Source organism: Syzygium oleosum, unplaced genomic scaffold (genome assembly GCF_021117445.2).
Source record: "Syzygium oleosum isolate NSW1041296 unplaced genomic scaffold, Sole_v2.1 Sole_v2.29, whole genome shotgun sequence".
In the NCBI taxonomy this organism is placed as follows: Eukaryota; Viridiplantae; Streptophyta; class Magnoliopsida; order Myrtales; family Myrtaceae; genus Syzygium; species Syzygium oleosum.
In genome coordinates this window covers 4,498,896-4,521,842 of record NW_026607513.1, presented here as the reverse complement: position 1 = coordinate 4,521,842, position 22,947 = coordinate 4,498,896, and the positions used below count along the sequence as shown (strand labels likewise).

General features: G+C 40.9%; 2 long non-coding RNA genes across 2 annotated transcripts; one reads left to right on the top strand and one right to left on the bottom strand.

Annotated features, from left to right (window-relative positions):
- Positions 1-1,938: 1,938 nt before the first annotated feature.
- LOC115662191 (uncharacterized) lies at positions 1,939-18,681 on the bottom strand. Its single transcript, XR_008814676.1, has 4 exons — positions 18,587-18,681; positions 18,149-18,294; positions 17,536-17,654; positions 1,939-2,403 (listed from the first exon to the last, which is right to left on the bottom strand). It is a non-coding gene; the product is annotated as an uncharacterized LOC115662191 (long non-coding RNA).
- On the top strand, positions 5,431-12,285 carry LOC130135229 (uncharacterized). Its single transcript, XR_008814678.1, has 3 exons — positions 5,431-5,833; positions 6,310-6,450; positions 12,005-12,285. It is a non-coding gene; the product is annotated as an uncharacterized LOC130135229 (long non-coding RNA).
- Positions 18,682-22,947: the final 4,266 nt, after the last annotated feature.

Sequence of the window (22,947 nt, the reverse complement as noted above, 5' to 3'; positions counted from 1 at the left end):
CAACGCCAGCGTGGGGAATAGGTCTCCGGTGAAGGACTCGTCCATGGCCGACTCGAACGATGTGTCAACCGCAACAAAACCACACGAACAATAGAGAAAACTCAAAGTCAGTGACGATATTGGAGCAAATTGTCCATAAGTCAAAGCTCTGAAGCATCGGTTTTGGTCGTGGGTCAACCATGATGCATACAGGCTTGAATAACCATATTTCATGACAAATTTGTCTCCTTTCACTAGGAATCGCTCACAATCCCAAAAGACCCAACTCGGCATTTTAAATGCATATTTATCTTTTTGGGACTTTTTGTCGAACAGGTTGTTGGTGACTGAGAAGGCGAGGTACGGATCTGATCTTAGCATTGCTCATGGCCTAGTTTCAACATACAATGTTCAGAGTGACTTCATTCAGTGTCGAACAACTGTAAACCTCCATTGATGGAGCCAAGCAATCACCGAATAGGTTCGGTGCGCCTGGCTCCCGAGAGGCAGGGGAAGGGCGGCGAAAACAGAGTAAGACCAGACCGGGACCTACCTGGTTCGGGGCTGACCGTGATGAAGCGCGGCGGCTTGAGTCTCGATGGGGGCCGATGGCAACTAAGACGGATGACCGGTCAAAGAGGAAAAGATCTCTCTTTTTTGGTTCTCTCGGTTCCCTCTCCTTCGGGTGTTTTTCCCCTTCTCACGTTCAGGCCCTTGTCTTCGGGAATGTTGGGATCTAGGAGTGAGAAGCCGCGACAAGGGTGTTGCCGGCTAGAGGACGTCGAACGGCGACGGTGGTGGTGGTTGTTCGGGCGAGATGAAGGATGAGGGGTTTGCAAGGTTCTTCCTTTTCGGAGACCCCCTCCTCCCCTTCTCTGGATCTCTCTCGAGCTCGCTCACTCTCTCGATTCTCTTTCGGTTTCGGCTCCCCTTCCAGTCTATTCTCTCTGGAAGCTCTTCAAGCTCTCTTCTCTTTTTTTCTTTTTTTTTTCGCTCTCTCTTCCAGCTCCCCCCTGTTCTCCCTCTCGATCTTTTCCCTATGTATGTAGACCCCATTTTCTGTTTTAGTGACATGTACTGCGGCAACCCAAAAAGAGAGAGAGTGTGACCGTCCATTTTTGGGTTTCTTTTGACTTTCTCTGCATTGGACGTCCCACTTTCTTCTTTAGCGATTCACCCTAAAACTCTCCTTTTTTTGTCCTTTCTTGTTTTTTGCTTCTTTTGTGAAAGTGAGGATGGAGATTGACAGAGGGAGAGAGAAGAATCCCTTCCTATTAGCCCATGAAGAGCTCTCCTTTTGTCTTTTCTTTCTTTTTGCTTCTTTTGTGAAAGTGTGAGCGGGGAGTTCCGAGAGGGAGAGAGAAGAGACCCCTTCGTGTCAGCCCAGGAAAGAGATCCCCTTCGTACCAGAGTTCACTTTTTTTTGTCTTTCTCTCTTTTCTTTTTTTTTTCTCTTTTTTTATTATTATCATTTTTTTTATTTTTATAATGATGATTTTTTTTACATAAAATAAAAATAAAATAAAATAAAAAGAAAATATGTTTCACTAAATTCTACTAATGCAAATGCGCCTAACATCTATATGTCATGTAATTTAACGAAAATATTTTGGTTTAGGGGTTAAAAATCAATCCCTAATATTCTATGCAATTAAATCATAAATAACTAGGTAAAATTTATGTGTCAACAGTTAAGAACAAAACGAAAGCCTGATACATTTCACCTAGAAAGATTACCAAGAGAAAGCCTAAGACCGAACCTGTTAACATATCCAATTGAGCTCACATTCACTCAAAAATTTAAGCCGATAAATTATGAACCAACTATAATATATTAACTACTTGAAATGGTTTCAATTCTCTACGTGATATTTCTCCAACACAACTCACTCATGCATGCTAACATTTCATTCGTACAAAACAGCAAACGTTCAACGGGCGAAAACATCAATAACTTCATAGCAAATATATGGCTTTAATTAATACGGCAAATCAATTAATTCTTAAGCCAAAATATATTCTATCTGAGCAAATCAACGGACATTTCATAAGCATAGTCAATAAGATCTAAGATTGGGTCGATGACATGATATTAGCATGCCATGGGCCGTGTTTGGTTGCACATGAAGAGATCTCTCTTTTACAAAGTATATATGGATACAAGCTTTGCACTTTTTACTATGAATCTCCTGACTCTACCTAATGTAGAAAGGAGTATCCTAGTTGGTATATAAAAACTAATCAACTTGCCAGTCCTAGACATATGGATTGCCGAAACAAGTTCATCATCAATAGAGAAAGAAAAAGTTCAAGAAGAGAGGAGAGAAAGTTGCCATGAAGAAAAAGGCAAGAAAGGTGTACTGTTCAGTAACACCATTCACATTAAATTACCTCTCATGAAGCCACTACATTCCATGCCACAACCTGCAAACACCATTAAATGTCCCGCCTTTATTTGTTACTTCATCGAACCCCGCCAACCAAATTTCACAAACAGGCAGAGAGAGAGAGACCATGGCAAATGAAAACCAATGCTCTCCGAAAGGAAGAGCATGGCAACCATCTATAGGTGAAGGGTTGGCGTTCTCTATGGACACTCCTACACACACCCCCGCATTTCATCAGACACCAACATAAGCACGACTTGCATCAGCTTAAGAAAGTAGCCCCCAAAAATGTTAATATTGCAACACGCTACGACGTGGTTAGAACCAAATGTAGTTAACTTACTACTGCTTTTGGTTTGATCACCAGACAAACAAACAAACAAAAAATCTCGGTGGCATGGATGAATACATGCTTGGGTCATTTCCTGCTATTAAGTGTCTCGGTGCAGAGATGCGCTCAAGTTCTTTTGAGTTACATTTAGGGAGATCCTTTCATGCATTCAGCTTGCTTAAACATGGTGGCCTAACTTCTCCTTACACTATATATGTGTGTGCGTGCGTGCAGAATTTCTTATCCACATCAATGCAATGAGGATGCAAGCAAACTACTCACTTGGCAGAAGATCATTAATGACCATAGCCAGAGCAACACAACCAATTAGAACCTGTAAAAGTAACAAAAGCAATCTAAAACAAATCACAACCGACAAAAAGAATACCTAAAAAAGAATGGAACACAATTATACAGGAGACTCTTGCAACAATGCCTTGTCAGCAAGGGGGTCAAGATAGGAGCCCACAACTGAATTTATATTCATCTTCCTAGCCACGTACCCGTCTAGCTGAAATGCCCAAATAAGGAAACAAAACGAGGGGAAGAAAAATAAAGGGGGATTAATAAAGCACCATTTTATTCTTTTATAAATGTGCTTCAGAAGAGAGCGAAGATCAGCAACTAACCCAATCAGTTGCTCCAGAGATAGCCAACCCCACAAATGCGGTAGTATGCATTCATTCACGATCGTCCTGCATAAGGGGTTTTTCCATGGAACACCAAAAGTGAGAGAATTAAACACATTTGAAACAGCGCATTGAGGAAGTAACAAGAACGGTAAACCACGCATAACTTTGCCAGAAATGATATTTTAGACCCTCCTTTCAAACCTTGACATTCTTCACTAAGAACTTTCGTGAAGAACTTTCGTCAATCCAACTACCTAAGGACAATTACTCACATTGGTTATGTCCAAAAGTGTTTCGAAGTAATCACTTGAGATTGCACAATTTGGGGGGAAAATTGTCAAATCAGTCCTAAACCTATTGTACGGCGGCCAATTCAGTCCTAAACCTTTTAATTTTGCCAATTCAGTCCTAAACCTTTCTAATTCTTGCCAATTCAGTCCTTCCGGCCAATTTTGGCCGGCCGGCGATGACGTGGCAATTTTTTATTATTTTTTTAAAATTTTTAATCTTTTTTTTCTTTTTTTTTTCTTTTTTCTTCCTCTGGCCGGTCCGGCGACCGGCGACCGGCGGCCGGCCAGAGGGGAGGGCCGGCGAGGTCGACCTCGCCGGCCTCGCCACTGCTGAGGCGAGGCCGACCTCGCCATCGCGGGTCGCGACGGCGAGGTCGAGCCTCGCCGGATCTGGGCGAGGTTCGACCTCGCCGTCGCGACCCAAGCGACGGATCGGCGAGGCTCGACCTCGCCGTCGCGACCAGCGACGATCGGCGAGGCTCGACCTCGCGTCGCGACCCGGCGAGGGTCGGCCTCGCCGGGCGAGGCGAGGCCGAGCCGCGGCGAGCCGACCTCGCCGTCGCCGGGTCGCGACGGCGAGGTCGAACCTCGCCCGGATCCGGCGAGGCTCGACCTCGCCGCCGCGTGGCGAGGTTCGACCTCGCCGTCGCGACCCGAGGCGACGGCGAGGTCGGCCTCGCCGCGGCCGGGCGGCGAGGCCCAGCCACGGCGAGGCCGACCTCGCCGTCGCTGGGTCGCGACGGCGAGGTCGAGCCTCGCACGCAGATCTGGCGAGGCTCGACCTCGCCGTCGCTACCCGGCGACGGCGAGGTCGGCCTCGCCTCGGCAGCGCGAGCCGGCGAGGTCGACCTCGCCGGCCCTCCCCGGCCGCCGGCCGCCGGTCGCCGGACCGGCCAGAGGAAGAAAAAAGAAAAAAAAACAGAAAAAATGAAAAAAAAAAAAAAAAAAAAAGATTAAAAATTTTAAAAAAATAATAATAATAAATTGCCACGTCAGTGTTGGCCGGACGGCCGGCCAAAATTGGTTGGAAGGACTAAATTGGCAAGAATTAGAAAGGTTTAGGACTGAATTGGCAAAATTAAAAGGTTTAGGACTGAATTGGTCGCCGTACAATAAGTTTAGGACTGATTTGACAATTTTCCCAATGGGGAGGTGAATAATGAAGAGCCAAAAAGATTTAAAAGATGGCACCTCTTGCTTTAATGCCGTGTAGGAATAGTCGACTATTTCCAACTTATTCAGAAGCTTCAAGCTATTAAATGATGGCATGGTTTAATATTTAAATTCTTCTGCCACATGAAATAGAAAATAAATTAAACTGTGCTTGTCTAGTGTTCTTTGTTGTTGCCTACTGGTTTTTTGGACAGGTCGATCCATTTGACTGGCATTCTCAATGAATATCCTTCTTAAAGGAATCATCAGCTCTCTCTCTCTCTCTCTCTCTCTCTCTGACACAAGTTCTCAACATTTTGTTGTGTCCCTCATTTTCACTTGTCATTCATGATTGGAATGTAGAAATCTAGTGAAATCTGATTAGCATGTCAATTAGAAATATAACAAGGTGGCAAACCAATGAAATTTTAGCTACTGATTACCAATATGTATGACGTCGAATAAGTAGACAGTAATCTCACTGAAACATTGTGATGGTAATTATGAGGACTAGCTAATCTTGCATTGTATCTAAGCTTTCTACTGTGGTGCCAAATGTGAACTTGTGCCAATTTTGAGCTATTTTTTCCCTCATTACGTGGTTGCTTCCCTTTTTTTTTTTTGATAACCGTGGTTGCTTCCCTTTGGTCCTGCTGCCGTCCAAATATTTGTTTTTTTTTGGGTGATTGGTTTTTTGAGATTTATATCTGTAGCTTTTTTATTCATTTGCAATGAAACTGCAGTACGAAATCTCATCTTGGTCATGTCTATTGTTTAAGGAATCTATTTATGTCCTAGGTCTGTGAGAAATGCGTTGGAGAAAGAGCAAGCTCCTAATTGATGCAGAGATTGAACTATTGCAACGAAGACATATATGTCACAGCTGTACATGGAAAGGAAGTTCCAAAATCTATCTTAGAAGCATCTGAGACTGCGTTTGACCCAGGCCACCAGATATCTAAACGCTCTAGAAGGATAAATTATGGAAATGCGGTTACTCTGGAAGTTTTTGGCTCCACATCAATATGACAGTTAAAAATGATGATACGGGAATCTCTAGGGGTAGGCTCTCTCAACATGATATGATGGAATAGAATACTAGCAGTTGATATTTCATCCTTCTGTGCTTGCATCTCTGAGGGTGCCTCCATTTTTACCTTTTTAATATCTTAGATACCCAACCATGCATAACAACCATTATAAATTTCAAATGCTGATAATGCTGATGGCTCATGCTTCTTTTTGTTGGAGTAAGTTGAGCTGAAACACATAGGATTATTGGGGCACTCTTTTTCTTGGTAAGAGTTTATTATTTTGAGTTTTAAGACAATTCGTGGAAAGGCTGGCTGACAAAATGGATTTTGTTATACTGTAAAAATCAACTTGCTATTGGTTCTGTTTTGATATTTGTGGAGAAATAATGTTAGTTTAGTTAGTTTTAGCAGCTGATTTATGTGATGAAGTCGAAAAGCTATGGATAACCACTGGCAGTTGCATTTTGTAGTCCTCCCTACTAAATATGAAGATTACATGTGCAGTTTGTGAAAGAAAACCAAAAATTTCACAAAGAGCACACAAAAATAGAAGGGGAATCTTCTACTCTTGCAGATTTTAACATATGTCTGGCGATACACTTTGGGTGAGGGATTCAAAGATCCATGAGGATCAAGATATTGCTGGTTATTACCTTTCTGAGTCTTATAATTAAAGAAATCTATGATAGAGACAGGATTCTCCAAAATACTGCGATTGCCTTTCTGATTGGCGAATGGTACCATATGAATTGTTGGGTTTCTTCTTCTTTGATTTTTGTTTCCATTTTCCTTTAAATCAGTCTTAAAAGTTAGGCCAGATGACAGGATGCGTCAGTTTGTGTGTTGGTAATTCCGTAAGTGAGATTTTTCCTTTTGGCTTGACACTCTAGTGAAAGTTAATTATAATTGTATCTTTTTTCAAAGACATAAGTACACATCACAAGAAAAAAATAAAAAAAGAAAAAGAAAAGAAAGGGAAATCAGGAAAAGGAAATACTGGTAGATGGCTCGCAGATTAGCAGAAAAGTAAGCGAGGAGTTCTTTTTGGCACAACCAGGTGAGAGGGTAAGTGAAATTCTACATCGTTCTCTTTCTGAGAATCTTCATACCAGCATACCTGTCAAAACAATCCAGCAAATTTTCAACCCCTCACAATCATCAATCGTGCAACACTTAAGCATTTGGAAAACATGAAAGATTTACCGTGCAAGCATCAAAAGAGGAGCCCGAGGATTGGTATTGGTGATAGAGTTCATATCGAACCATCAACAACTCAGGGTGTATAAATTCACCGGCAACAGATTCATTAAATTCTGGATTTCTCATCGTGAAAATATGTTTTGGCTTGTTTCTTGGTCCCTTCTTATGGCTAAGATCTGGCTGATGTTTTTATGCCGGAGAAAACTTGCGTTAGCACAAGATTGAACCTTGGTAGCCCCTCCATCAAGTTTGAAGTCCCGTACAAACTTGTATTACCATAGGGTTGAACCTGAGAAGTCACAATAGCAATTTAATGGAAAATTTCTATGTAGCCATACAAGCGTGTAGTGCCAATTTTATGTATGACCTTTTTTTCTTCTCCACATATTTTAAAGATGCACAATTCTCTGTATGCACATGCAAGCATGCACAACCCCCAACCCAATCCCTCTCCTATGCATGTGAACGTCTTTGGTTGTCATTTGGGTATTCGTATTCTTCATTGAGTTCTTTCATTGCAAATTTGGATCTGAAAAACATCTATGGGTTGGGAGGCATTGCTTTGTGCTGCATAGAGCGATATTGTATAATCTTTTGCTCGAGATTGATTACTCCATTCAACGTTAATTTTCTACTAAAGATTGCCAGCATGACGTTTGAAGAGTGAGGTATTTGTGACATCCTGAAATTTGTTCATTTTGGATTTATGAAATGCTTGATTTTATGAACGTACTCGTAGTTAGTTTTCGCCCGGAATTGATCATTCCTAGGATACTAACCAATAGGGAAAGGCTGACTGGAGATCTAAATTCGTACGACTAAGAAAAAATTCGATCGTGAATTGACTTTCGACCATAAAATCGCCGAGGTGACATTTTGAGCCACTGTTGGCCGATCCAAGGATAGTCAGGGGTCAGTTCGCCACTGTCAGAGTAGTGGATCGCGGGTGATACCGCCAGACCACGAAATGAATTGACGAATGATCCTGAACCTATACCGAACAATCGTACCCCTCGGATCTAGTGATTGATCCTCGCGATTTAAATGACAACCGAAGTCGTCGCGAACCGAATAAAATTTCACGTGACTCGATATATTATCGGTCACGGGTCGAATATGCGAATTTCCCCAACGAGCCACCCGTTAGTTTGAGAAACACTCGAGTTGCGTTTAATAAAATTTAATTATTTAATTGAGCCCAAATCGGACACCGGAAAATTAGGAAGTCACAATTAGGCGCTAGGATGACGTTGTGAAGGGATTGTGCAATTTTGGAATGTCCCGATTCCTTCGGAAAAATCCAATTTCGATGAGAAATGAGGAAAGTGACCATTTTACCCCTAAGAGTTTGTAAAGGGCATGCTTTATGGTAGAAGGGCATTTTTGTCATTTTGCTCTAACTTTTTGGATTGGACAATTTTGCCCTTGGAATTTTATGAAATTCCCATAATGCCCTTGGATATTTTTGGTAAGATTCAATCTCGGCCGTCGGTTTCAAGATAAGATCGAATCTGGGCCGTCAATTTGGATTGTAAGAGAGGGGCAAGATGGTAATTTGCCACTTTTGGTCAAAATGTGACTATTTAAGTCCAAGACCCATTCTCTCTCCTCATTTCCTCTCTCTCTCCCTCACGGCAGCCACCCCCCCCCCACCGAAACCTCTCTCTCTCCCTCTTTCCCTCACCGCCGATCGCCCCCTTGGCCGTACGCCGGCGCCACCACTCACCGCCCGCCGCGCCGCCACCTGTACGCCGGCCGCCGTACCACCGCCGCCACCCCAAGCCGTCCTTCTCTCGGTTTTCTCTCTCTCCTCCTCTTGGCCGTGAGCGGGTCGGCCAAGGGAAGCCGTGCCACCGCCGTGCGCCGATCGCCGTCCGCCATGCGCCGATCGCCGTCCGCCGTGCCAAGCCGCGCCATTCGCCGCCGTCCCTGTCAATCAACGCCGCTTGTCGCTCTAGTCGAGGTAGTCTAGGGCTCGGTAAGTCGCCCCCTAAACCCTATTTAGGATATCGGGTATTAACGGACTAGTTTAGACGCGGTTTAGTCGGTTTTAGGGGTTGATTGAGGTGATTATAGGTAGATTAAAGGAGAGCTTGATCTTTCATTGTGTTCTTGGATATCCTTGTGGCTGTTGGATGGTAGTTTGAGCATTGTGGAGTGAGTTTTGTGGGTTGAAATTGGGTGGATATCAACTAAGGCTCGGATCATTGAAATTTGAGGTGAATTTCTGATTCGGAGTTACTGTACCCGTCCGGTTTGCTATTTTTGTGGAGAATTGTGTGGGCCGAATTTGAGGAAGTTTTCTTCATGAAAGTTGCTCCAACATCTTGAAGTATGAAATAATTTAATTTGAGAACTTTTGGAAATCATCGGAGGCCATTCGGAAGTCCATCTTTGGACCGAAATTCGTGTGCTGGAAATACTGTTCCTCCGACCTTCGGGTCTATTCGAATTTTTATACATTTTTCCAGATCCATTTTCAAAATACTTCCTTCACAAAACTTGTTTGGGACATTTTTGACTATGACATATAAAAATTTCAAGGTTTTCTAAAGTTATTTGGGTACTGGATGAGATGCATTTTTATGGTCAGGTGACCTGACCGGACGGGTTGATTTTCATCTGACTTCAAGTGACAAAAAGAGGTGTTTACAGTTGGAACTGGGTTTCGAGTTCTTCACGGAAAATGTTTATCAAGATGTTTTACGCAACATATCCAAAATTTATAATTTTTGGAGTTTTTTTACTATTTATTTTGATGGGATTTAGGTCACTGTGTAAACTGCCCAATTTTACCCAGATTCTTTGGATGTTCATTTTTCTGAGTGAAATGGCGGGGGTGTCGAGGTTGAATGGTTGCTGCCCTCGTGACTGGAATTGATGCTTGAAATTGTGTTGTATGAATTAATTTGAGGATGAAATGAGGATGTTTCGGGGCTGGAGTGAGACTGATTAGGGTGCCGGACGTTGTGGATTGAAATGACGGACATATAGTCCGATTTGGAGACGATTTGTGTCGGTTTGAATGGGCTGTGATGTGGCTGTGTTGTGGTGCCCGTTATGACTTGAATTATGCGTGGAAATGTTGAATTTGTGCCTTTGAACGTGGCTGTGTTTGTGGGCCCGTGAGTGGCCTTGTGTGTTTATTGTACTGAGATTTGATGGATTGAAATATGCTTGACTGTGTGCACGCTTGGGCCGGACTGAATGAATTGTCAAATAGGCCATATCGAATGCTTGGTGAGCATGAAAAATGTATGTGAATTGTTGCGTGCACGGGCCGCGTGTGATTGGTCAACTGAGTGGCAAGTGGTTGTTGAGCATGTGCATGAGCAAGAAAGTGAATGTGGTGTGGCATGTGCGATCGTGGGAATTGTGCCGTCCTGAGGCGTGTACTTCAACGTGGGACAATGCCCGGTATTACCGGAAGACTGCCAGCCTGAGGCGTGTACTTCAACGCGGGTTGTGCAGTAGGTGGTAGATGTTGAGCCTGAGGCGTGTACTGTAACGCGGGCGAGAAACATGGCCTGAGGCGTGTACTGTAACGCGGGCCCTGAAGTGTTGTGAAAATTGATCGCAGTGAACCTAAGGCGTGTACTGTAACGCGGGTCACTGGCGAGTGGTACGGAAAGGAATGTGATGAGGCAAGCGGAAATGCGTGAAACGTGAATTGAGCATGCGTGTGATTGCATATAGTGTGAATATGACTAACGTGCAGGGTGCAAGCAGGATAGGCCAGGTAAGCACAATTGATGTGCCTGTTATGTGATGATGGCGTGTCTGTGGTTGAGTCTTGTGATTGTCTGGAGGTACGTGATAGCCTAGGTGGGGTTTAGGGTGTGTGCTTATTGAGATGTGATCTCATGATTGTTTCAACCAACAATTTCAGAATCCCGGCCTGAGCGATGAACCTTCTGCCGCCGCCGCAGCGTTTTGTAATACCGTTGCATACCGACAATAACGTGGTAGAGTACCCGACAGACGAGCAGGAGGCTCAAGAGGATTCAGACTCGAGTTCTGAGGAGTCGGATTCGGAGTGGACGCCATCTCGAGGGCGTAGGGGCTAGAGTAGGGATTGGGAGTAGGTCTTTTGAGGTGTACCATTTTTGGAAGATAGGATATACAGGCTATCGATCCTTTTGATGTCGATGGTTAATAGTTATAAGTTCGATGTGCTGGTGCATATGTATGGTGGTTATGTAAATTGTGAATATTGTATAAGTTTGGAAGAAAAATGAATATGTATCTTCTCCTTTGTTTACCCCAGTTTTTATTTGTCCGGGTATTAGTGGCTTTCGCTGATCATTTTTAAATCTCTGATAAGTTTAATTGGGTCGGCGATACCCTAAGACATCGCATTAATCGACCAGAGAAGTGTGTCGCGTGCTCGATGGGGTTCGGGGCGTAACAGTATTGCTGCAAGAAACTTGAAAATCAGAATCACGTAATAGTAGTAGTGGCATTTGCACAATACTTATAGAAAGTTAGTGATTATTTATCCCCCAATATTATTTTCTCCTTTATGCCAAAAATTTATTAATTGATAAGAGTATCCCGGATATATGCTTTGTGCTTTACTTCTCACATTGTATTGAATTAGGGAAACTTACTACAATAATCCCCAACTTCGCCTTTAGTTTCAAAGCCTACACTTTGTATTGCCTAGTTTCAAGATCTATACCTATTCCCCTGAATTTGTAAAATATTTACACCCTCTAATTTCTGTATTTCGCTTAAGCTTTTCCTAATTTTCACTCCAAGGTGTAAAGTGTAGGTTTTCCGAAATCTTATGGCACAAAATGTGGGCAATAGAAACTAGAGGATACAAAGCGTCGACCAGGGATTAGTCTTGCTTGATAGCTTTTTCTTTGTATTTCCTTTGAAAATCACTGATTCTATTTTTGTGAGGTGAAGACTTATTTTTCCCTGCATTTGGTTTATAAGTTATGAGCTAGGAGGCTCATTCTTTAGTTACTCACAAATATTATTTTCATTACAGATGACATATCAACTCAGAAAATGGATGTGGAACATGCTGATTCGTCGTACACTTTTGACTACTGATTTCCCTTCATAAGTTTGGAGAAGCTGGCTCTTGTTATATTTGTGGAAACTCTGGTTGTCAAACATGAAGGTCTTCTCCTTGTAAATCTCATTGGTAAATTTACAACGCTATCTTTGCTTAAGGGTTTTTTGTGCGGCTGCTGCTTCGAGTTCATGACATCGGTTTTACGTTTTACCCTAGATGTAGACTAAGTGATATTCTAGTTAGCAATTTGAAACTAGTGAACGATATAAGGCTTTTTTCTAGCTGCAGGACTTCATTATCCTAGGATCTTAATTCTCCTATTGAATTTAGTCAATAGCTAGACTTCTATGGAAGCTATTTGTGCATTTGAATTTCATAAAAAAGATATCTCAATTGAACATTTTTTAGATTATGCAGCTAATTTGTAGAGATGCGTTTTATTTTGGGGAAGATTCGATTGTACATTGATTTTTCTTTTTTGGATGCTTTCAACATGTTTTTAAACTCTGGCAAAAAAAAAAAATTTGTTGTCCCCCTACTAATGCCATTTACCTTGTAGATGTGTGTTGTTTCTGTGAAGAGTGATCTGTACTTTACGTTATTGTTTTTGGATTTTTTGTTAACAAGTTCTCCCACGACATGTTTTAAATACTTAATTGTGGAAAATTTCATATTCTATGCATTGTTTGTCCTGGGTTATGTTTAGTCGCATTGAATGGAAACATTTCTTTGATGGGTGTGGTTAACAAGTATCCGGAGGCATTCGTTTAACAATACCCCTTTTTCTCCCAAATGCTTTCCATTCTAAAACATGTTTGGTCTTCTCTACCGAAGTTGTTTGCAGCTCAGCAAGCCACTAACAGGAACCCTTGAGTCAACATTCTGCAGTTATAAAAGTGGCTATTGCAAATAGTACTTTGTAAAAATAAAATCTTCCACATACGGTGTACGAAAGTATAGCATACGGATTTGTAAGTCCTACAATTTTAATGAGTAAATTGTAAACAAATTAAAAGCAAAAAAATCCCCAAACAGGCTCCTAAGTTTGTTAATTACTATATTGTTCATGACTCGAGAGCATTGGACTTGTATTCCCAATCCAATTAGCAGTTGTACTTTGATTTTGCCTACAGCCTGGGCGTATCTACAAATCCTCTTAAAAATAATCCAATTACCGGTACAGAGCCTGCTAGCTTTGTGAACGTATCAATAGACCATTGATGCTTATCACTCATTTACATTACCACTTTTAAAGAAAGGATGCATTTCACGTGACATTCATATCGTGTGTGGCAATGAAAAGGTCCGTCTCTGATAAATATGCATTGAGAACAATGAAAGTTTAACCTAATGACACTACATACAAATATTTGACGTAATACATGTCTTGGGGAAAAGTGCCAAAAAAATCCTAAACCTTTTGCATTAGTGCCAATTTAGTCCTAAACCTTTTTTTGGTGCCAATTTAGTCCTAAACCTTTTTTTGGTGCCAATTAAGTCTTAAACATTTTAAATTGGTGCCAATTCAGTCCTAAACCTTTTGTTTTTGTGCCAATTTAGTCATTCCGGTCAATTTTGATCGGAATTTGCTGACGTGGACGCTTGCCGGCCGGCGGCCAGTCACCAGCGCCGACGTGGCGCTGACGTGGACAATTTTAATATTTCTTTGAATTTTTATTTTTTTCCTTTTTTTTCCCACTTTTTTTTTGTCCCCCCCCTCCTTCCTCTGGCCGGTCCAGCGACCGGCCAGAGGCCGGCGAGCTCGACCTCGCCGGCCACTGGCGAGGGCGGCGGCTTCGCCCGGCGAGGCTCTTGAGCCCTCGCCGGAGGCCGCGGTGAGGGCGAGCCTCGCCCAGTGACCTCGCCAGATCCGGCGAAGTCGGGCCTCGGCCGACCATGGCGAGGCTCGCCCTCGCCGTGGCCTCCGACGAGGGCTCGAGCCTCGCCCCACCAAGTCGAGGCTCGCCCTCGCCGGGCGAGACCGCCCTTGCCAGTGGCCGGAGAGGTCGAGCTCGCCGGACTGGCGACCAGCCAAAGGAAGGAGGGAGAGACCAAAAAAAAAAAGTGGAAAAAAAAAAAAAAAAAAAAAGGAAAAAAATAAAAATTCAAAAAAATATTAAAATATTATTAAAGTTGTCCACGTCGGCGCCGGTGACCGGCCGCCGGCCGGCAGGCGTCCACGTCGGCAAATTCCGGTCAAAATTGACCGGAAGGACTAAATTGGCACAAAAACAAAAGGTTTAGGACTGAATTGGCACCAATTTAAAAGGTTTAAGACTTAATTGACACCAAAAAAAGGTTTAGGACTAAATTGGCACCAATGCAAAAGGTTTAGGACTAAATTGGCACCAAAAAAAGGTTTAGAACTAAATTGGCACTAATGCAAAAGGTTTAGGACTTTTTTGGCACTTTTCTCACATGTCTTGTGTTAGCAAGCTTATAGAGAAGTGATGTTTATCCGCATCCTTAGTCCTGCCAAAGAAGATTGACCAACGCAGCCCATTCTGAAACTAATTAGACGAAAGTTGTCCACATTCGTGTTCATACAACTCTAAGGGCTAGTTCCATTGCTACCTCCCTTTGATGTTCTCATTTTTCCCAGGAATTTGTAAGAACTAAGGACTGAACTAATACTTGATTGATTCAATATCATACCAGACCTCAGAATCACATCCATCTACTGCCAATACAAGAGATCAAATAGACTTGAAGAACCTTCATTCTGCCAGCTTGACAATACACACATTTCCCTGGATATTTGGATATATAGGACAAGATACTGGAATTCATAAACGTATAAACAAATCAGTTTCGCTGATCCCAACAGATAGAAGAAGAGTTTGTTCTTGTTTGCTTTTATTTATTCCCTTTGACCGGGAATATTTATTTGTGACCAATCATCCTTAAAAGAAGCCCGCTTAGGATAGTTTGACCAGCATTATTGTACTTTTTCTACCTACAAAAGAGCCTCATTGTTCTTCGAAAGCACATATCCGTAATTTCACGGACAATAGGCAGATAAGCCCATTTGGCTATTTCACCTGTAAATATTCACAAGCAGGCAGATAAGCCTGGTGCGGCATTAGTTCCGATCAAGTTGCCTCTTGCAATTCTCTCGCAATCAATATAACTCTGACAAAATCTACAAAAAAAGACATTAGCCATACCCACCCCTCCCTCTCTGTGAGTTTGACATGGAAATGATCACTCCTTGACACTTCCTTACCTCCAATTTTCACCAAGGGGTCATTTGAACTTCTGCCATTATCAAAATTACACACCATATAATTACACACCATATATTTCTGTCTTTGTCTGGCTCAGTCAATTAGCTTCCAAAGTTTCCTTCCAAATTCAAGTTTCTGGTAAACCACAGCTTGGGTTTCATCTGCCACCACTATGTCATCTGCCAAATCTTTCTCATGGTTTCATGGTATGCCTCATTAGCTTAATCCCTCTGTTGTTGGCATGATTCTGAATGTCATCTTTGTTCTTGTAGATAGGCACAGGGTACTTTTTCTTCATTCATCCAGCTTTTTAATTGATCTTAAAATTTTATTGAGAACGGTTGCAAGCCAAGATACCCAATCTCTCCCATAACCTTCCATACTTCTATTGGTATGCAGTAAAGGCCCACTGCTTTTCCATTCTTCATCTTCTTCAAAGCTCTAATAGACAATTAAAAACCTGTTTACTCATTCCTAACAGTAAGCAAAGACAAACATTATCTTCAAGAACAAAGAAACATACAAAAAGCGGACAGCAGGAACTAAAAAACCGAAAGAAGGGAGACAAAGATGTTGCAAAGATATAATACATCACCTACCTAGGTAAATGATTTGAGTGTGTGTGTGTTTGGGGGCCTTAGAATATGCCTACCTAGGTAATATTCAGGTTCATCGCGTGACAAAGTGTTCTTGCCGCTAGCATTCACACAATTTCTCCACATTGTGAGCCAAACCGAGGGAAACAGTTACTGCATCTTTCTAAAAGAAGAGCCAAAGAATCTCAGGAACCAGCAAACACATAGCACCAGCAGCCAGCTCAGGCATAAGTTGCCCATGAGGACATCTGACTGAAGCTGTAGGCCCAGCATCAGCTTCACTTCACTAGTGGTGACGCAGCATTTAGGTGTGTCCAATATTTTCACCCGGTGCATGAGTCACTTGAGCCGTACAATGTAATGAGGGTGATAAACCTCACACTTCATTTTTAATATGAGGAAGTGTATACACTTTACTTTGCCTTCTCTTCTTAGAAAAGTTTTTTTTTTCTTTTGCATGATTAATGCAATTGTCGTATCAAATTTCAGCAATTAATTTGTTATATGGTGCTTGTATAATGGTCAAAAGACCCCATTATCAGAGTCACAATATGAAGCCATGCAGAGATAGCACACTTAACCATTCAAGGTCACTAAGAGCGCCCATTATACCACACTCCTGTAAAATCTTCCATTAACCAATACTTTCTTTTTTTTCTATTCTTAAGCGGATCAAGAGCATCAAATGACTATGGATTTGACACTAACATTCATATTACTGAGATTCTTGCTGGCAACTGTTACAGCACAGCATAGCCATAAATGTTACCACAGAACACAAATAATAAATCCTCAAGTCAAGCCACTGATTACAACAGCACCGGGTCCAGAAACAAGTTCATCTCTCACACACGGCAAGTAATAGCAAACACTTAAAACATTCTGGCCTTTGCAACAATTTTTTGGTCCGACTCATGCGCACGGACCTGCTTTATCCCTAGAATGTACAGTGAAAACTAAGATCTTACCTTTGACAGCTTCACCCTTTTCCATGCAGATGGCAGCATGGTGAGAGCCTGCTAATTTCAGCACAGTGAACTGCCAATTACTGCTGAAGCTATTAAGGTCGTCAAGAGATTCCACAATTATCTCACCCTGAGCATATTGTAAAGTGAAATGCAGACTCTAGAATTCCGTAAATTCACAAAAGACAGGCTTCACATGATGAACCACACAGAAGAAAATGAATAGAGTAGGACAAAATCAAATCGGTAAGTTGTGGTATAGAGGAATTTATTCATATCTTAGGAACCAGATCAACAACACACTAGGACCATCCAAGTAAAGAAGGAAAGGCATATATTTTCCAACAGTTTTACGTTATAGTACATTCGTTCGAGTAAATTAGAAGATTATAATTGCAATTGAACAAATAGAAGATGAGTCTCAAGGCATGAAATGCAGTGCACGGCAAGCCCATAAAGAATATTTGCTATGTTGCAATTGCATTTGCTATAATCCAGACCTAAATTTTAGGTCTCAAGATAAACATGACAAAAACAGGCAATTTCAGCCGCTATACTGTAAGAAAATGCAGAAATGATTCCAGATCTGGATTGGCTGCAGAATTTGTAGATTTGGCCACAGATGCAAATCCTTGCTTGCTAAGATTTGTAAGTGAAGCATAAAGGAGAAAGCCGAAGCAGGTTGCAGGTCTGTTGAACAATTATGTTTGTACCTCATTATGTGATTCACCGGAAGGACAAGGGCCTTCTTCTCGGCTTTCCTGAATCGTGTGGAAAATCTTTTAAAGGGTAGTGCAGAGAAGTCTCTTCCCAACGCCTTCACATAAGATTCCTGAAGCAGAATTTCATATAAATGGAAGATTACAGAGAAAAGGCTACTTAAGCCTTGCGAAACTAATGTTTCATTCATAAATGCGTTTTGGTTAGGTCTTCAGCAGCAAGATAATCTGATCAGCAGAACTTGAAACAATTTCAATTTTTTTTTCTCTTTTGAGACTCACATTCACGGTGGTTTTCATGCAGTTTCTCCAAAATTCCTCACCATACATGAGATTAACGAGAAACATCAAACAGAGTATGTATTCGCTAAATATTTCCCATCTAGCAATCACTAATAATACATGGCGCAGAAAATTGCGTATCACCTTCAGGACAGAAGAAAAAGAAAATGCACCAGAAATACCACTATTTTCTCTGATTGAAGGCCACATGGCACAAAACTGATACTGAACGTGATAAAATGAGAAAAAATCAAAGCAGGTGATCATTCCAAAATGCTACAAAATGCACTTTGAGATCTCCAAATAATAAAGAGAATCCGTGCACTTTGGGAGTCCACAATTTTACAAAATGCTGATGCTGAACTCCAGGGTAACTCGAAATTTGCACTTCATGTGGAGGAAGTACCTCCTAGCAAAGGCTACGATATTGTTCTTCAATTTCCTTTGCTTCCCTTCAAGATCAACACCTATCTTCAAATAAGGAGAGCAAACTAGAGGGAATCAGTATCATTAGTGGACTATCACGGAAACTTAAGACGATGCTTGAAGAAATAGATACTTTGCGAGTATACGGGAGTACAAACCGGTGAATCAACAGTCACTCCACAAAGTATAAGAGAAAAACTTGGTGAGATATTAAATTGGAGCCGTGATGCACACTGGCATTGATCATTGTCCCACTCCTACTACCACAAAATAAACATTAAACAAGTTACTGATAACAGGTGGTCAAAATCTCCAGCCATTGTAAGTATGAACATACCTTGGGTTTTCCATGGATGTTCTTCTTAAACTTCAAGGATCTCAGATGAATTTGGCCATTAATCTGATCTAGTATAAAGAATTACCGCACAAATGCAATAATTCAGCCTATTACTAAATCAAGAAAATCAGAATCTACCAATGTGAATATCACATTAAAAGAAACTCTAGCCAGAGCAGCACATGAATAAACAATTCTCACAAACATTGAACAAGTAAGAAGAAGGTTCTTTCTCCTATAGAAACGAAAGTGAATGGGGATCCTAGGAACTTCCTCATTTAACATTGGCTTTTTTTTGGGGGGTGAAACTTGCCAAAAATATGGCTGTATACAAAATACTAAATATCAGTAAATATCTCAGCAGCCAATCCTAGGCTACGGCTATGCAGATCATAGTACATAAACTTATACATCTACTAGATTGCTACTCCAAAATGTTGATCAGATTAACTAACAGTGGTATCCTGGAGTCTCCAAAGTAATTAAATGACGCCTATGAAAGACGCTAAAAGGTCCTAAATGCTCAATCATAAGGTCATTAGGCATACCATGACTATAGTCCAACAGGAAAAAGAGTATGCCACAAACTGCACTCTCATTACTGCAGCAAATACCGACCATGTCCTGGGGTCTAACAAAGTAATCAACAATGCAAAGCGAAGGCACTAAAGAGTTTTCAACTCTATCGGGCTTAGAAGCGAAAGGTAATGAAAAGGAAGAGCGTCTCACATGCGTGAGGGAAGTTGTACCGGGACCAGAGTCGACAATGCAGTGGTGAAGTTCCTCTGTGTCCGGTGAGAGACAGCTCTTGCAGTCCACTCTCTTCCGGAATTTCTCCCCTTTTTTCACTTTTTACTTTTTACTTTTATTTTTTGAGCTGCACTTTTCTTTTATTTCCCACTATTCGAAACAGGTAGCAAGTTTGAAGTAGATCTAAATCGCTTTTTTAATCGGGTGATGTCGGGCTGATATAAGAAAAGAAATGCGTAATTAAAATTATTTTTTTGGGCGCTGAAATCGGGATTTTATTTTTGGATTTGGGACATTCTTTTGCCGTAAAAAAAAGCCAGCTTATTTAGGATTAGCAGGCTCTTCTTGAAGGGGACGCGCTAAGGTCGCGCGTGGGCGTTGACCCGGGGTGGACAACTCGCGCCACGGTGGATCATCGGGTATGGACATGGACGTGGACGTGGACATGGACATGGACGTGGACACGGGGATGGACGTGGATTAGGCTTAACAAAACATTACCTTTGTTAAGATTCCTTTAGATTGGGTCCGAGTTTATCTACTTTCACATCCTTCTTTCCAAGAACTTGTCCCTCCCATCCAAGCTTAACCGAGGATTACTTCCTAATCGCCGTATTGATTGGCATGCCCCCACATTAATACATTACGCCATAACATAAGGACGAAAAGGTGCTCTCAATCAACCCGGTCTAGGATTTTTTACTTGGCCTTTTTATTACTCTTGGATCCAGGGAATATGATCATTCATCATCCCCTTTATTATGATTAATTCTGTGTGGGCCATTGAAACTCTCTAGTATCGGTCATGCCCTGCCTTAAATGATCATCTCATTCGTCGTAGGAGGGCATTTTGGTAATCACGCGAAAATGATAATGTGTTTCTTGTACTTTCATCCGGGTGCCAAATCTTGCTATCGATGTGAAATTTTGGGAAGATCAGCCTGTTATCTCTAAAATGGACGATTCATTAATCATCCCATTGCTGACATCTGCCACAAGATAAATCATTGCCTTTCCAATCCTCAGTTTGGCTATTGGACATATTTGCTCATTTAATTTCGTGCAATATATAGAAATTCACCATGATGATATCTAAATGATTGCCATATGGTCCAATTACCATATAAAACTCAATGCCAATGTTTTTATGCAATATATAGATAGATATTCGCTGCTAGCTTTCCGTTTGTAGAGAAAAGCCAATAAAGTGGTCTGTCACATTATAGAGAAAAAGCCAAAAAAGTTGTCTGTCACATTATAGAGAAAAGCCAAAACCCTTTGTCAAATTTCAAACTTGGCGAGGAATTGGTGGTGGGGTTGCCTTTCTCACCAAATTTCGAGAACATCGAGAAAATCATATTTCAAATGATGCGTGAATAAGGAGGAGGGTGAATTTACAACTCATATCTATATATTTGGATTTCGAATATTGGCCCTACCACTATTCCTATATGTCCAGTGCCAGAAATTAAATTAATTACTAGGTTTAGAGGAATGGTGGATTTAGAACTCATATACATTTGATTTTGAATATTGGGCACACCATTGTTCGTACATAACCCATGTCAAAACCTATATAATTGCGCCGAGATAGTAAATATTCGACTTTATATCCATTCATTCTCCAAAAGAATTCACAGTATTGCACTAGAAATTTTTTTCATTTCCTAAACGAATAACTTAAACATTTGGATGGGACGTTATCGGAGTTAGTTCCGCATGCTTCATATCATGAGTTTATTTTGTGCTCGTGACTCTTTGGTTCACCAATTTAACGCGCGTGGACGTTTGAGTTTTATCTCACAACTTGAATACATTACTTTAATGAGTCCTCTATACATGTAGTATGGGCACACTTAAAGTGTTTAAGCTTTCAATTAGACTTTTTAACAAAAATTGAGTGAGTCGGTGCGCATTAATTAAACAGACAAGAAAAGAAAAGGGTGCCAAAAATCATTTATAGAGAAAACAGTCCAATCAGCTCAAAATCTCGAAATGGACATCAAAAAATTCGAATGGATTCACCACACTTATTCAATTTCCCATGAAATGGAGACAATTATTCAATTCCAAAAAGAAATTTGTGCATATCATTGTCTTTATAACCCAAAAAGAACGTATGGACAATTTTGTTTTATACTTTCCCCGAGTATATAGGTAACTGGTAAGTATTGGCAATAGCAGATTCGACCGTTTCCATCGTTATGAATGTTTCACAGTCAACGTTTCAGAGGATTCTTTGTAAAGAAGAGTGAATTAATTAATGTCATTTTTTTAAAGCAAATCGTCCAGGACTTTTCATGGCCCAAGATAAAGCTGAATTGCTTTTACTTCTTTCGAGCAAGAAGAAGTCCCTATCATTGCCGTCGGAATCAGGACTGCAGTTTCTAAGTACAGAAACAAGTAGTAACATTACCATTCTTTTTCCTCCTTTCTCTTCTATTTTTTTTTATGCCTGATGATACGGAAGATCTGTGGAGAGAGAGAGAGAGAGAGAGAGAGAGAGAGAGAGAGAGAGTGCATGGGGGTGATTCTTTCTTTTGTTTCTCGGGAACTGCAAAATGCATGGGAAACTTACCCAAGACCAGCTCATTTTCACCCCATAAAGGGTCATTGGACAAATCGTTCACTTTTTTTTTTGGATAAAAAATCGTTCACTTTAAAAGTGCATCATTTTACCACAGTATTATATTATTAAACTTTCTTTTCGATTCTCAATTTAAGCAAAACTTGTTCTCTCTCACTTTTCCTGGGAATGTCATCATAGTAATAGACACTGGGGCATTCTTTGAGGTGAACGATATTGCAAATGAAATGGTAGAATGGTTGAAATTGCTATTAAACCCTACAAAAAAAACTGAGAAAAACCCTAAAAAATCTATAAGGAGAGAGATAGAGAATCACAAGTAAGAATGATGATTTCTAAAACACACGAGAGCACGAGATTCAAATATAACATGAATTTATTGAGAAAAAATTCAAGTAAAAATGGTAGAATGATTGAAATTGGACGATGTTTGAACATTAGTTCAAAAAATCTATCAGTGTAGTTAGAACAAAGAAATTTTATGTTACCTTTTATAATGTTTTATTCAAAGCGTGAATTAATTCATGGCATTTAAAAAAAAAGAAAGGAAAAGTAGTTACTTTTTTGTGGAAAGTGGACTCTGCTAGCAAACTCCTATTTTTTGTCTTTACAATATTTCAAGAATTTTCATGGATATTGTGAATGAGCTTTAAGGGTAAATAAATCTAACAAAAACATGCAATTTAAAAACGGTGTGGAACAAAACTTTTGGGTTGAGGAAATATTACTTCTCCCTTTCAAAAGCCAGATAGGAGTACAACTCCGAGGTGTGTAAAAGCCAGATCAATCTCCTTAGCAAACAACCTAATGAGCTTTATTTTTTTTGGTTTGTCAATGGTAAAGCAAGATTACGCTTTGCAAATTTATGATAATCGACTGGTAAATACATGATAGTGGGATAATAAAGATTTTAAAATGTATCACGTACAAAGCGCGGGATTGAAAATCAGATATGATGGAAGGTTGGGATTCAAGTCATTACAAAATACTTTAATCGTTGGTACTTTCTTCTGCCGTGACCTTT